Source organism: Alosa pseudoharengus, unplaced genomic scaffold, assembly GCF_046254945.1.
Source record: "Alosa pseudoharengus isolate Yale_2024_CS ecotype anadromous, Long Island Sound unplaced genomic scaffold, YU_APseudo_1.1 YU_APseudo_1.1_scf_13, whole genome shotgun sequence".
In the NCBI taxonomy this organism is placed as follows: Eukaryota; Metazoa; Chordata; class Actinopteri; order Clupeiformes; family Clupeidae; genus Alosa; species Alosa pseudoharengus.
Window position 1 is genome coordinate 3774315 of NW_027468598.1, and position 10230 is coordinate 3784544.

The 10230-nt window shown below is 43.9% G+C and overlaps 1 long non-coding RNA gene across 1 annotated transcript; it reads left to right on the forward strand.

The window, feature by feature from the left end:
* The first annotated feature begins 830 nt into the window (after positions 1-830).
* On the forward strand, positions 831-2498 carry LOC143121039 (uncharacterized). Its single transcript, XR_012986378.1, has 3 exons — positions 831-938; positions 1606-1671; positions 2075-2498. It is a non-coding gene; the product is annotated as an uncharacterized LOC143121039 (long non-coding RNA).
* Positions 2499-10230: the final 7732 nt, after the last annotated feature.

Here is a 10230-nt window from a genome sequence, read left to right on the forward strand (position 1 = left end):
AGCAAACAAGGCATATAGGTTTATCATGTAGGGTAACTGCTCTTTCTTACATTAAATAACTTTAATTTATCCTCTCTACTCCCTCCCTGTAGTCATGGCCTCCTCATCACTAATTTCAGGCAAATCATTTTCAGTGGTCGACTGGTTGATCTGCTGCTCAGTCTCTCCTGGCCTCTTTCTACCCTCCATCCTTACGCTTGTGTCTACTGTAGGGCCGGCTTGGCTATCTGTATCTGAGAAAACTTTTTGTTAAAGACGGGCTATATGGACCCAACCAACTCTTTTTGGGAGGGGAGAACTCCCTCACGTAGGCTACAACCCATGCAGAGGCATTGCATTGGTGTCATGCACAGAATGCGGAACGTGTCCTACTTTAAAGGTCTCATTCACTGAGAAACCGTTTAATACTTGTTACTTTCGAAATACTATAGCTCACTCCAAGTTGCATATGCATGCTGCACGTGAAAATGATCTTCTACCCCTATTGCCCGCATTAGCCAATGAAAGAAAATACACAGAAAAACAAGCGAATCAGAAAGAGCCCTTCCCAATGACGCCGAAGGGAAACTGATTATTCATGGCCTCGCCCACCTTGGCTTGTGACCGCCTACAGGAAGACTGGAAGATTTTGCGGCTAGGGGATTGTCTCTCTGCAGCTAGTAGGAGCTAACAGCAAGTTGCTAACATGGCGGAAAATGCCTGTGTTATTTGTGCCAATAACACATCAATGTTGCATGTCTTGCCTTAGAAACAAGAGTTGAGGAAGAAATGGTTCGGATTTATCGTTGGAACACCACCACCGAAGTAGTGCAACATTAGTTCTGTGTTCCAATAATTTCGACCACGCTCACTGCCTACAGTTAGAAAGTGGTTTTGCATCGATGTTCTGAAAACCTGGTTCTGTACCGTCATGACGATCGACCACCAGCTCACAGGCTGTAAGTACAAACAAACTTTTCCACCTAACGTCTGTTACAAAATAGCATGTTCATATTCTTCACGTTAGCATGCATGAAAAGGGTACAAGCTAGGCTTAGGCTAGCCTATATTACAGGAAGCTACACCAGGCACGTAACTGAAGTGTTCTGTTTGCGACGTGTAAAATCAGAGAATGTCTAATAGGAAGGGCTCTGGTAAAATCCATTAGAGGAATGGTCTATTTTCCCAAACGTAGCCTACAGGCCACTAACACGCCAGGTGTAGCTACTTCCATTGATTAGGCCTATTGGAAGCTAATTGTTGCAGTACATAACACGAAGGGAATGCTTCAGTTACGTGCCTGGTGTAGCTACACTCATAAGAAACTGACCACACTACCCAGAGATTTAGCTTGTTGAACCTATAATCTAACCTAAGCGTTAAACCACAAATAATAATATTAGCAACAATATCTTATGCTCAACTAAGTACGGGTGTTGTTCTAGTCTAAACAGGGAAAATCAAAAACACAATACCCGTGCACTATTAGGCTAAGTTGCTATCACTAGAGGTATTTACACTTCAGTCTAATTTATGTCTTCTTGCCATTATTACATTGACCTTTGTAGGCCAATGATGTTTTGTTTGATTACTTGCTGTTTACTTAGTGTTTTGTATGTCTTCCAGAGCACATCCTCATGTCAGGCTACACAGCTTTCTAGCCTACATTAGGTCATCACGTTAGAAGCAAAGGTTTGTGATCTAACTTTTATTGTTGTGCTAGTTAGTTTCTAGAAGTCTTTTTCTAGTAGGCTAATACAGGTTCTTATGTGCTCGTCAATGTTTGGGAAAGTCAATTCATGGGTTTCTTCAGGTCACTTTCCACAGGTGTATAAAATCAAGCACCTCGAGTATGAATGCAGACTGCATGGTGCTTGATTAATACACCTGTGTAAAACCCATGAATTGCATTACAGAGAATTGATATTACCGAATGTCTTCTTGTGGGTGTGCTACTTAGTACATCATACACCTTACCACAGTCACTAAAATATTTTTGTTTCCATTGTGCCAGTAGTTTTGTGTGAGATAGTGAATGTCCTGTGTACTATTAGTATCTTGTAACTTGACAGTAATACACATTTGTTTACTTTAGGTACCCAAACAGAATACTTCATGAAAAGTATGAGTATTGATACAAGCACTTTGGATACACCATGGGCATGGGGGCCTGCTACCTATACTGCCATCAAGCCTGTTCATCCAAGGCCAGCTAGAAGACCTCGGATTGATCAAGAGGAGGAGGAGGATGAAAGCGACATCTCCACAATAACACCTGATGGCTCCACCTATGGCCCAGCGCATTTAAAGAGCAATGTAATAGAATCATCACAGCCAACGAATGTGTTTTGTGTGTTGTCCCTTCGGATCCCCAGGACAATACAAGCCGAAACAACAACTCAGACCTTTTTCCCTAAATAATCCCAGCACCATTTTACAAAGGATCTGTAGGCCAGATGTCTGCATCGTCTGGCAAAAAGAGGACATTGTTAATTCTGTGCATAGTTTGGATGTTCTTGTTTTGTGTTTTTAATAGACTGCAATATTACTATTTGTCAGTGTTTCACAGACCATCTAGCAAAAACAACAGTAGACCTACTTCAACAGTATATTACACAATAGGCCTTCTCACTGAACCACATTGCTTATTGTCTTTGCATCTTGCTTATGGTGTCAGAGGATTCATATGATTTAAACTGGCATAGGTTACATCAGTGTTGCAGAACTGTTTGGATTTACATACAAATTGGTTCAATATTGCAAACAACTCATCTATTATATTTTACCACATCTACTTGTGGAACACTTGAGATAGCTTGCGGACCACACTTTGAGTACCACTGCTGTATGTAAATATAATAAAGTTATTTATTGAAAATTTACCTGTTTTGTATATTTGTTTTAGGAGTTTCATCAGTGCGTAATGCAATCTAGGAGCAGTGATTCGCCAAACCTCCCTTATTGCAGTCGCACACATTTTTTCTAATTTTATGTTTTAGTAACGAGTAACGAAGATGCTTAGTGGAAATATAACGGAGTAAAAGTATACGGTCAGATCTAGGAAATGTAGTGGAGTAAAAGTGGAAGTTGACATAAATTTAAATAGCGAAGTAAAGTACAGATACGTGAAATTTCTACTTAAGTACAGTAACGAAGTATTTGTACTCCGTTACATTACAACACTGAACTCCTCAGACTGTATCTTATGTCCGTCTACTCTGTTGCGCACAACCTGCTGCAGCAGAAATGAAAGGGGTTAGCCCCGAAGGTTTTAATAACTTATTATGATGACCTGTCTGGAACTGAAGCAGGAATGGTTAGCATATTTCTAGGTAATAATACAAAACCCAAGCTAAAGTAATGCAAATATAATACTAAAACACAACTTAGAACTAGGCCTACTTATGTACTCGTCCCACTAACGAGTTTGTTTATTTGTTTCCCCGACCAGCGCGGTAAAGTGCAAACACATGTCGTGGAAAAACCGGTCCACTTCCGAATCCAATGAACAATTTATCACTTAACTACTTACTAATTAGCCCCCGATGAGATCTGAAATCAAAATGGCTGCGGCCTATCTTTTATACTCCTTAACCTTGAAGTTGGGCCTTCTCGCCTCCCTCGAAAGACACCTGTTGGCCTATCAGCATCCACCAAGGTTACGACTATTGGTGGAACCCATTGTCTCATCATGCATAAATTATATGCAAAACTGTCTTCTTCTGGGTTTTTCCCAGATTCTGTTTTTTTCCAGTTGTAACAGGGCTTCTTATCTTGCCACCTGTTACTTGGCCTTGCTGTTACCACCATTACATCATCCAATTACATCATCCTCTCGCTCTCGGCCATCTAGTTCACTGTGAACTCCTTCACCTCGACCATCTAGCCAGGTGTCACTGTGAACTCCTTCACCCCACTCCTTGACTGCTGGTCTGGTCTGTTTAAGATGTGTACAGGCCTTGAAGTCTCATAATAATTGCAGTAATATCAAAGTTTATAAAAACCATACATGCATCCGTTAAGTCATAGAAATCCACCACATATTCCCTCCTTTGAGGCTAAATTAGCCTCACTCTACAGCAAGCATAAATTATATGTCGTGACCTAATACATTGTCAAGGCATTTTCATCCAGACATGCGTGAGCATTTGCTATGGAACCTTGTATATGGTTAGCACCCTTCATAAGTGATGATTGTACAATTTTCACTATCATATGTGTAATTGTAAAAAACTGTATATAAATGTAACCCGTAATGTATCACTACCTAATCTATTTAAATGATTATGCACTAGTACTCTCAAATATGTGTAGTATTGCTAAATTATCAAACCTGGACGCCCAGAACGGGTGACAGAAAGACCAATTTTTTTTTGTTATGACAATGGCTAGGACCCGAGACGGATTTGTCCCCAAAGCCGAGCAATATGTCAGTCACTTTGAGCATAAACATAATTTTCATGCAACGGCCATCGTGACGATTCGGAGTTACATAACAACATCATGATCGTATTTGTCCCCAATCTGCCAATCCGTTTTCTCCTCACATATTTGTAAGTAAAGTATATATATATATATATATTGATTATATATTGATTTAGGTTGATTATTTTCCTTACATGTCCCAACCCCCTGTTCTCCCGTAGCATCGCCCCCCCTTAGATATCTCCCAGATATCTCAACACTTATGCCCCTTCCGGGCTGGGTGGACGTCACCGGTCGCAAGTGTACGCCACACTATGGAGCCGGGCCGTCAGCCCCCTGCCTTAGGTTGCCCCTGGTGACCAAAATGGGGTCTTACCCGTCCTTGGGCACTGCCTGAGCCACAAACTCTGCCACGCCTTGCGGCGGGCCGGGGCCAGCATACGGCAAGATGGGGTGAGAGCATGTATTATAAATTTCAAGCAAGCAGTACAATCCAACTCTTCTGGATGGCCTTGCAGGTGAGGGCTAATCCTCCACAATTCTATGTTTCATCTACACATAATAAGTATTCATTAGCCATACATCAACATCCATCTTACCTTTCCCTTATCACTTTATGCTCTTTTGAGGCGACTATTCGTATCAGGTCACAGCCCATGACTTCTATCCTTTTCTCTGTCACCTGGGCGTGCAGGTACATGTCTTGTGAGTTACCTATCAGTAATTGTGTGTGTGTGTGTGTACAGACAAAGCATCTATGTATTCTTGTGTATAGGTGTGGGCTTCTCGCATGCCCCACCCTATTCTTGCCAAACCGGTGGATGGACCAAATAAGTCTGGAGCCCCTCCAACATTATTTGATTCTCATGTCCACGTGTGTTCGGGTACATTTTTTCATACTCATTTTCCACGACCATCAATTGTTTGGCCACAGTCTTGTGAGCCACAATCAGTGCTCCCATTGACTTGTTTTTCAGCCACTGAGTCACTGGACTAAAAAATACCTGACACATCACCTACATCTAATGTTATATTCTTCTATTCTTTTCCCGAACTTTCATGAGCTTCAGTGTTCAGGATCTTAAGTCTATCCATTGCCTTTACAACACCCTCCATGTCTTCATCTGTTCCAGGGATGTACGTACAACATGAGTCTGTCCCCATTGTCTTGTTCTCTACTACCATCCTATGAAGTCCTCTGTAAAGGCTGGTCTGTCATTAGGAAGGTCAAAAGAGTACCAGATTCCCCAGTCGATTGCGTCCCTCTACTGGTGCAGCAGCGGCGGTGTTGTCGCTTTCCCTCCTTCTTCTGGTTCCGACGCTTCTTTGGTGTAGCCATCATTGTAGGGGTTTTGTGGAGTCGACTGTATAGCCAGCTGCAGTGACTTCTAGAGGGCTCGTTACAGGGATGGCTGTCTCTCGGGGCAGCTGGCATGGTCTCAGATACCTGGGGTTCGGAAGTGGCCTCAGTTCTGGGTGGAAGTGTCCTCCTCCTCCCGTTTGGGCCTGGCTCGACCCCATCATCAACAGCACCTGCAGGAACAGATAGGGGAGAGAAAACACCATGCCCCCTAGGCACATCACGCCTAGGGAAGTATCAGGAGCTGGCAGTATCCTCCTTGCCATACCCCTACTCGTACTTGATTCTCCCCCGGATTCCCCACCACCATCATCCACCCCAGGGGAGTCTGGTGGGGGTCCCGGCGATCCTTGGTTCCCCTGATCATCGTCCGGCTCCTCCGTTCTTCTCTGTGACACCGCCCTGAATGGGTCCTTCTTCGGACCCCCTCTCCAATCTCCTTTCTCTTCTTCCGCTCATTCAAAATTGCCCTGTGAACTTGGGAAAGTTGTTTAGTATAACTGCTCACTTTCTGCTCCAATAGTTCTAGCAAGGGTTTCCGTCACTAATTCACAGAGTAGGAATCACTCTTCCAGTCACCATTTCATGCGGCGTTAGGTGCATGGTGCAATTTTTTCACATTATCATTAATGCAATTGGCAATGCATCTACCCAATTTAGATTTGGCAAATTTGGATCTGCGCTCAAGCTCTACCATTATTACTGCTAATTATTTCTGGAATTCCGAATCTGGGGATCACTTCTTGCCAGAAAATGAATCACAGTCTTTTCATCCTGTCCCCTGCTTGGTCAGGCTTCCACCCACCTTGAGTATCGACATACTATCACTAGAACATGTTTGTATGAATTGACTGTTTTTCCCATGTCAATGTAATCCAGTACCAGATGTTTGAATGGACCTTCTGGGAGTGGAATGTGTCCCAGGGGTCTTGGCCCTATGCCTGTTTTTATGCCTTTCCTTGAGTTGCTTATTGCACAAATGTGACCATTCCTCAACACATAAGCAATGCGATCCTGAAGCGATGGTGCCCAGAATCCTCTGTCAAGAATCTGCTGCCTTATATCCTCCCTTGCACTGTGAGAAACACAATGTGCCTGATCTATTAGGAGATCGAGGAGACATTTTTGGGGCCACCATCCTTCCATCATGATTCCTCCAGACCCCATCACCTCCCTTTGTAGCCCCCCTCTGTTCCCACAACACTTTCTCAGTATCAAGCCTCTTTTATGTCATCCAGTCTATGACAACTCTGACCCTCCTGCCATCTGGTAGATCTGCTATAGCTGGAGCCTGTACGGCCACTGACTCTGAGTCTGACAGGAGTCGGTCAATCAAACCTGACAGGTACCTGGCCTCACAGGGTTTGTCCCAGCATTCAGGGCAGTCTGCCCTTTGGCATAATGCACAACAGAGGGGATCCTGATGATGTATACGTTCATCATCATACCATTTTTAGAGCACCCTGTGCACTCATTATAATGGTATGGGCACTTTGTGGGGCATGGCATAGTACATGGCACGCCATCCAAATTTGACTTGTTGAACAACACTATATGTGGTTCATTCTCCTGAGGGGGTTTTGGGACTGCATTAAGCCTTCTTGCCTCTAAGGCAGCTTCCTTTGCTACCTCATCTGCCTTAGCATGACCTACGGCAATGCCCCTTACAGTGTGCTTTGTATTTGCATATAGCTAGCCTTTTTGGTCGCATTATGGCAGCTAATAATAACTGAATTTTCTGAATAACATCTGATTTTTTTTTTTTTTTTTTTTTTTTTTTTTTTTTTTTTTTTTAAGCCTCTTTGCCTCCACTGTGCGCCATGCACATGGCAAACATTGTGAGTATATGCACTGTCAATATATATGGTTGCCTCCTATCCTTCCGCTAGTGAGCATGCTGTTGTTAATGCTTTAAGCTCCGCTAGTTGAGCTGAACACGGTTATGTACCGGGCTCGCACATGACTGTAATTATTATTTTTTTGTTTTGTTTGCACAACACTTAACCCTGCGCCTGCGTGTGTTTTGTTGTCATAATTATGACTACAGCATCTACAAAGTATGTTATCCCATCCCCCAGTAGCTCACTCTCTTGATGCTCCCTAAGCTTACAGAAGGCTACGGAGTCTGCTACACAGTTGTGGGGTAAACCCTCATAGTCGAGAGTAACAAGATCTGCTGGTTTTCCTACTGTCACATGTCCTTAAGCTGACATCAGGGCAAAGGGACAGATTGTAATATCTGAGTTGTCTCTGGGGTGTCAGGCAGAACTTTCCTTGTTCAACTAACTGGGCTATTGCACGACTGGTGTGTATGATCACTGACCATCCCATGGTAATGCTGGAGGCCTTGACATATGCTGAATACACTGCCTCAAGTCCCTGAAAGCATGGTGGATAACCCTGAGCCACTGCCTCCAGTTAAGAGCTATAGTACGCAATTGCTTGTTTGCTTCTCCCATGACACTGTGGCTGCGATAAATAGCTGTAATGTTGTTGTCCTTTCCCTCCCCTTTCTTCACTGACACATACAGGTGGAATGGTTTTTCATAGTCCGGCAGTGCAAGAGCAGGTGCTTGCTGCAGTTCTCCCTTGATGCGCTCAAATGCTTCATTTCCGTCCATTGTCCAGGTGAGGCGGTTTTTCAGATTGTTGGTTTCTGCATTCATGATCATAGCTCGGAGTGGGGCTATGTTCTGTTCATAGCACTCTACCCAGTCACTACTGAATCCTTTGAGGCCACTGAACGACATCATCTGTTTTACCGTGGTTGGTCTTGGTTCCTTTGTAATGGCCTCAATATGCTCTGGGGCAATTCCCTTGTGTCCACCTAAATAGATCACCTTTCTTGACACTTTGTACCCCCCTTCGGCCAGAACGGTTAACACATGGACTGTGTCCAGGGCACATATCAAAACGTCATTGAAATATTGCAGGATCGTGCTCTGACACGTGATGCGCTTTAGGTTTAATATTGGAATGCAAAAATTTCCTCGCTCGCTGGCACCACTCTAATGGAGAAGTAAGCTTGCGTTAAATCTATGACGGAAAACGTGGTAGCGTCAGACGGGATGTATGTCAGTAACACGTTAGCATGTGGTATGTCTGCCGGATAGTCCTCAATGCACGCATTTACCGGCCTGAGATCTTGGATCATTCTCCATCTCACTCAATCTGCCTTTCGTATAGAGAAAATAGGCAACGTGTTGCACCTTGCGCTTGGGACTTCTTCTAGGACTCCACCTTGCAGAAGGTCTTCAATCATTTCCTTAATTCCTTCAACTGCTTCTGCTGAGAGTGGGTATTGTGGCTGGAATGGCAACGTTACTCCTGGTTTCAATTTTACTTCTACGGGGCTTGCTGACTTAACCAGTCCTATGTCTCCATCTCCTTGGGACCACACCACGGATGGTACTATGGCTAATATTCTTTCCACGTGCTTCTCATCCATTTCCGTTGCCTCCTGCAGCATCATCATTTTTCAGGCTGCTTGTTTTGACTCCACAAGTTTCTCTTTTGCTTCACGATCCATGCATTGTGTCACATTTCTGTCCCCGTCTGGGTCAAACCTGCTGAAGTGCACATGATTATTTTTGTCCCAGCATCGGTACCCTATTCCTGCCATCAGGCCATGCATGCAATAGGGATTGCCATATAGACAGGGTTTGACATACGGTATATTGAGGGCTTCTTCCAGGGCTGTTTCTTGACTTTGGCCTCTTTTCTGCTTCTCTTCAGTCTTTTCTGGGTTTAAGTCTGAGGCGTGTGCCGTCGGTGGTGCATCAGTTTCTTTAAAACATCATGACAGGTATGTGTCCCAGTCTATATCATTGCTGTCAAAAGGTTTGTGTCGCGTTTTGTCCCAGCATCGATGTCCTGCTCCTGGGAACAGCTTGTATAACCGAATGCATTTCCATAGGGGCATCCTTTTGGCATAAAGTATGCCCCTCTGTTCCTGGAGTCCTGCATTTATGAGCTCGATTATTTGTGGGACGCCCCATACAGTGATTGGGTTGCTTAGCTTTACTCTGTACATTGGACCGTCTTCTGTCTCAGTGGCTATTTGGACCCAATCATTTGTTGTCCCCTTCCATTTGGCACATCGAGGCTTGAGCATCACTGGGCCCATTTCTCTTGCTCCGTGTCCTTCTGACACTCTTAAAGTGATGTGGGCCATTGTTCCAGGCATGTCAAAGAATGCTCCCATATTCCCTCCTTCCATGAACTTTACATCAGCAGGATTTAATAGTAATTTAGCTAGTCGTCTATGTGTCCTTGCTTTCACGATTGTGAATGTTTTATTTAAGTCGCTCGTGTTCATTGAGCAGGAGAGGGAGGGAGGGAGAGTGAGAGGGAGGGAGCGCGAGAGAGAGTGGGGCAAGGAGAGGGGGTTTACTTCTATACTGTTTGGTAAAGTTGCACACATAGTCTACAATGAAAGCAAGGAGAGGTATGAAATTATTATTTAT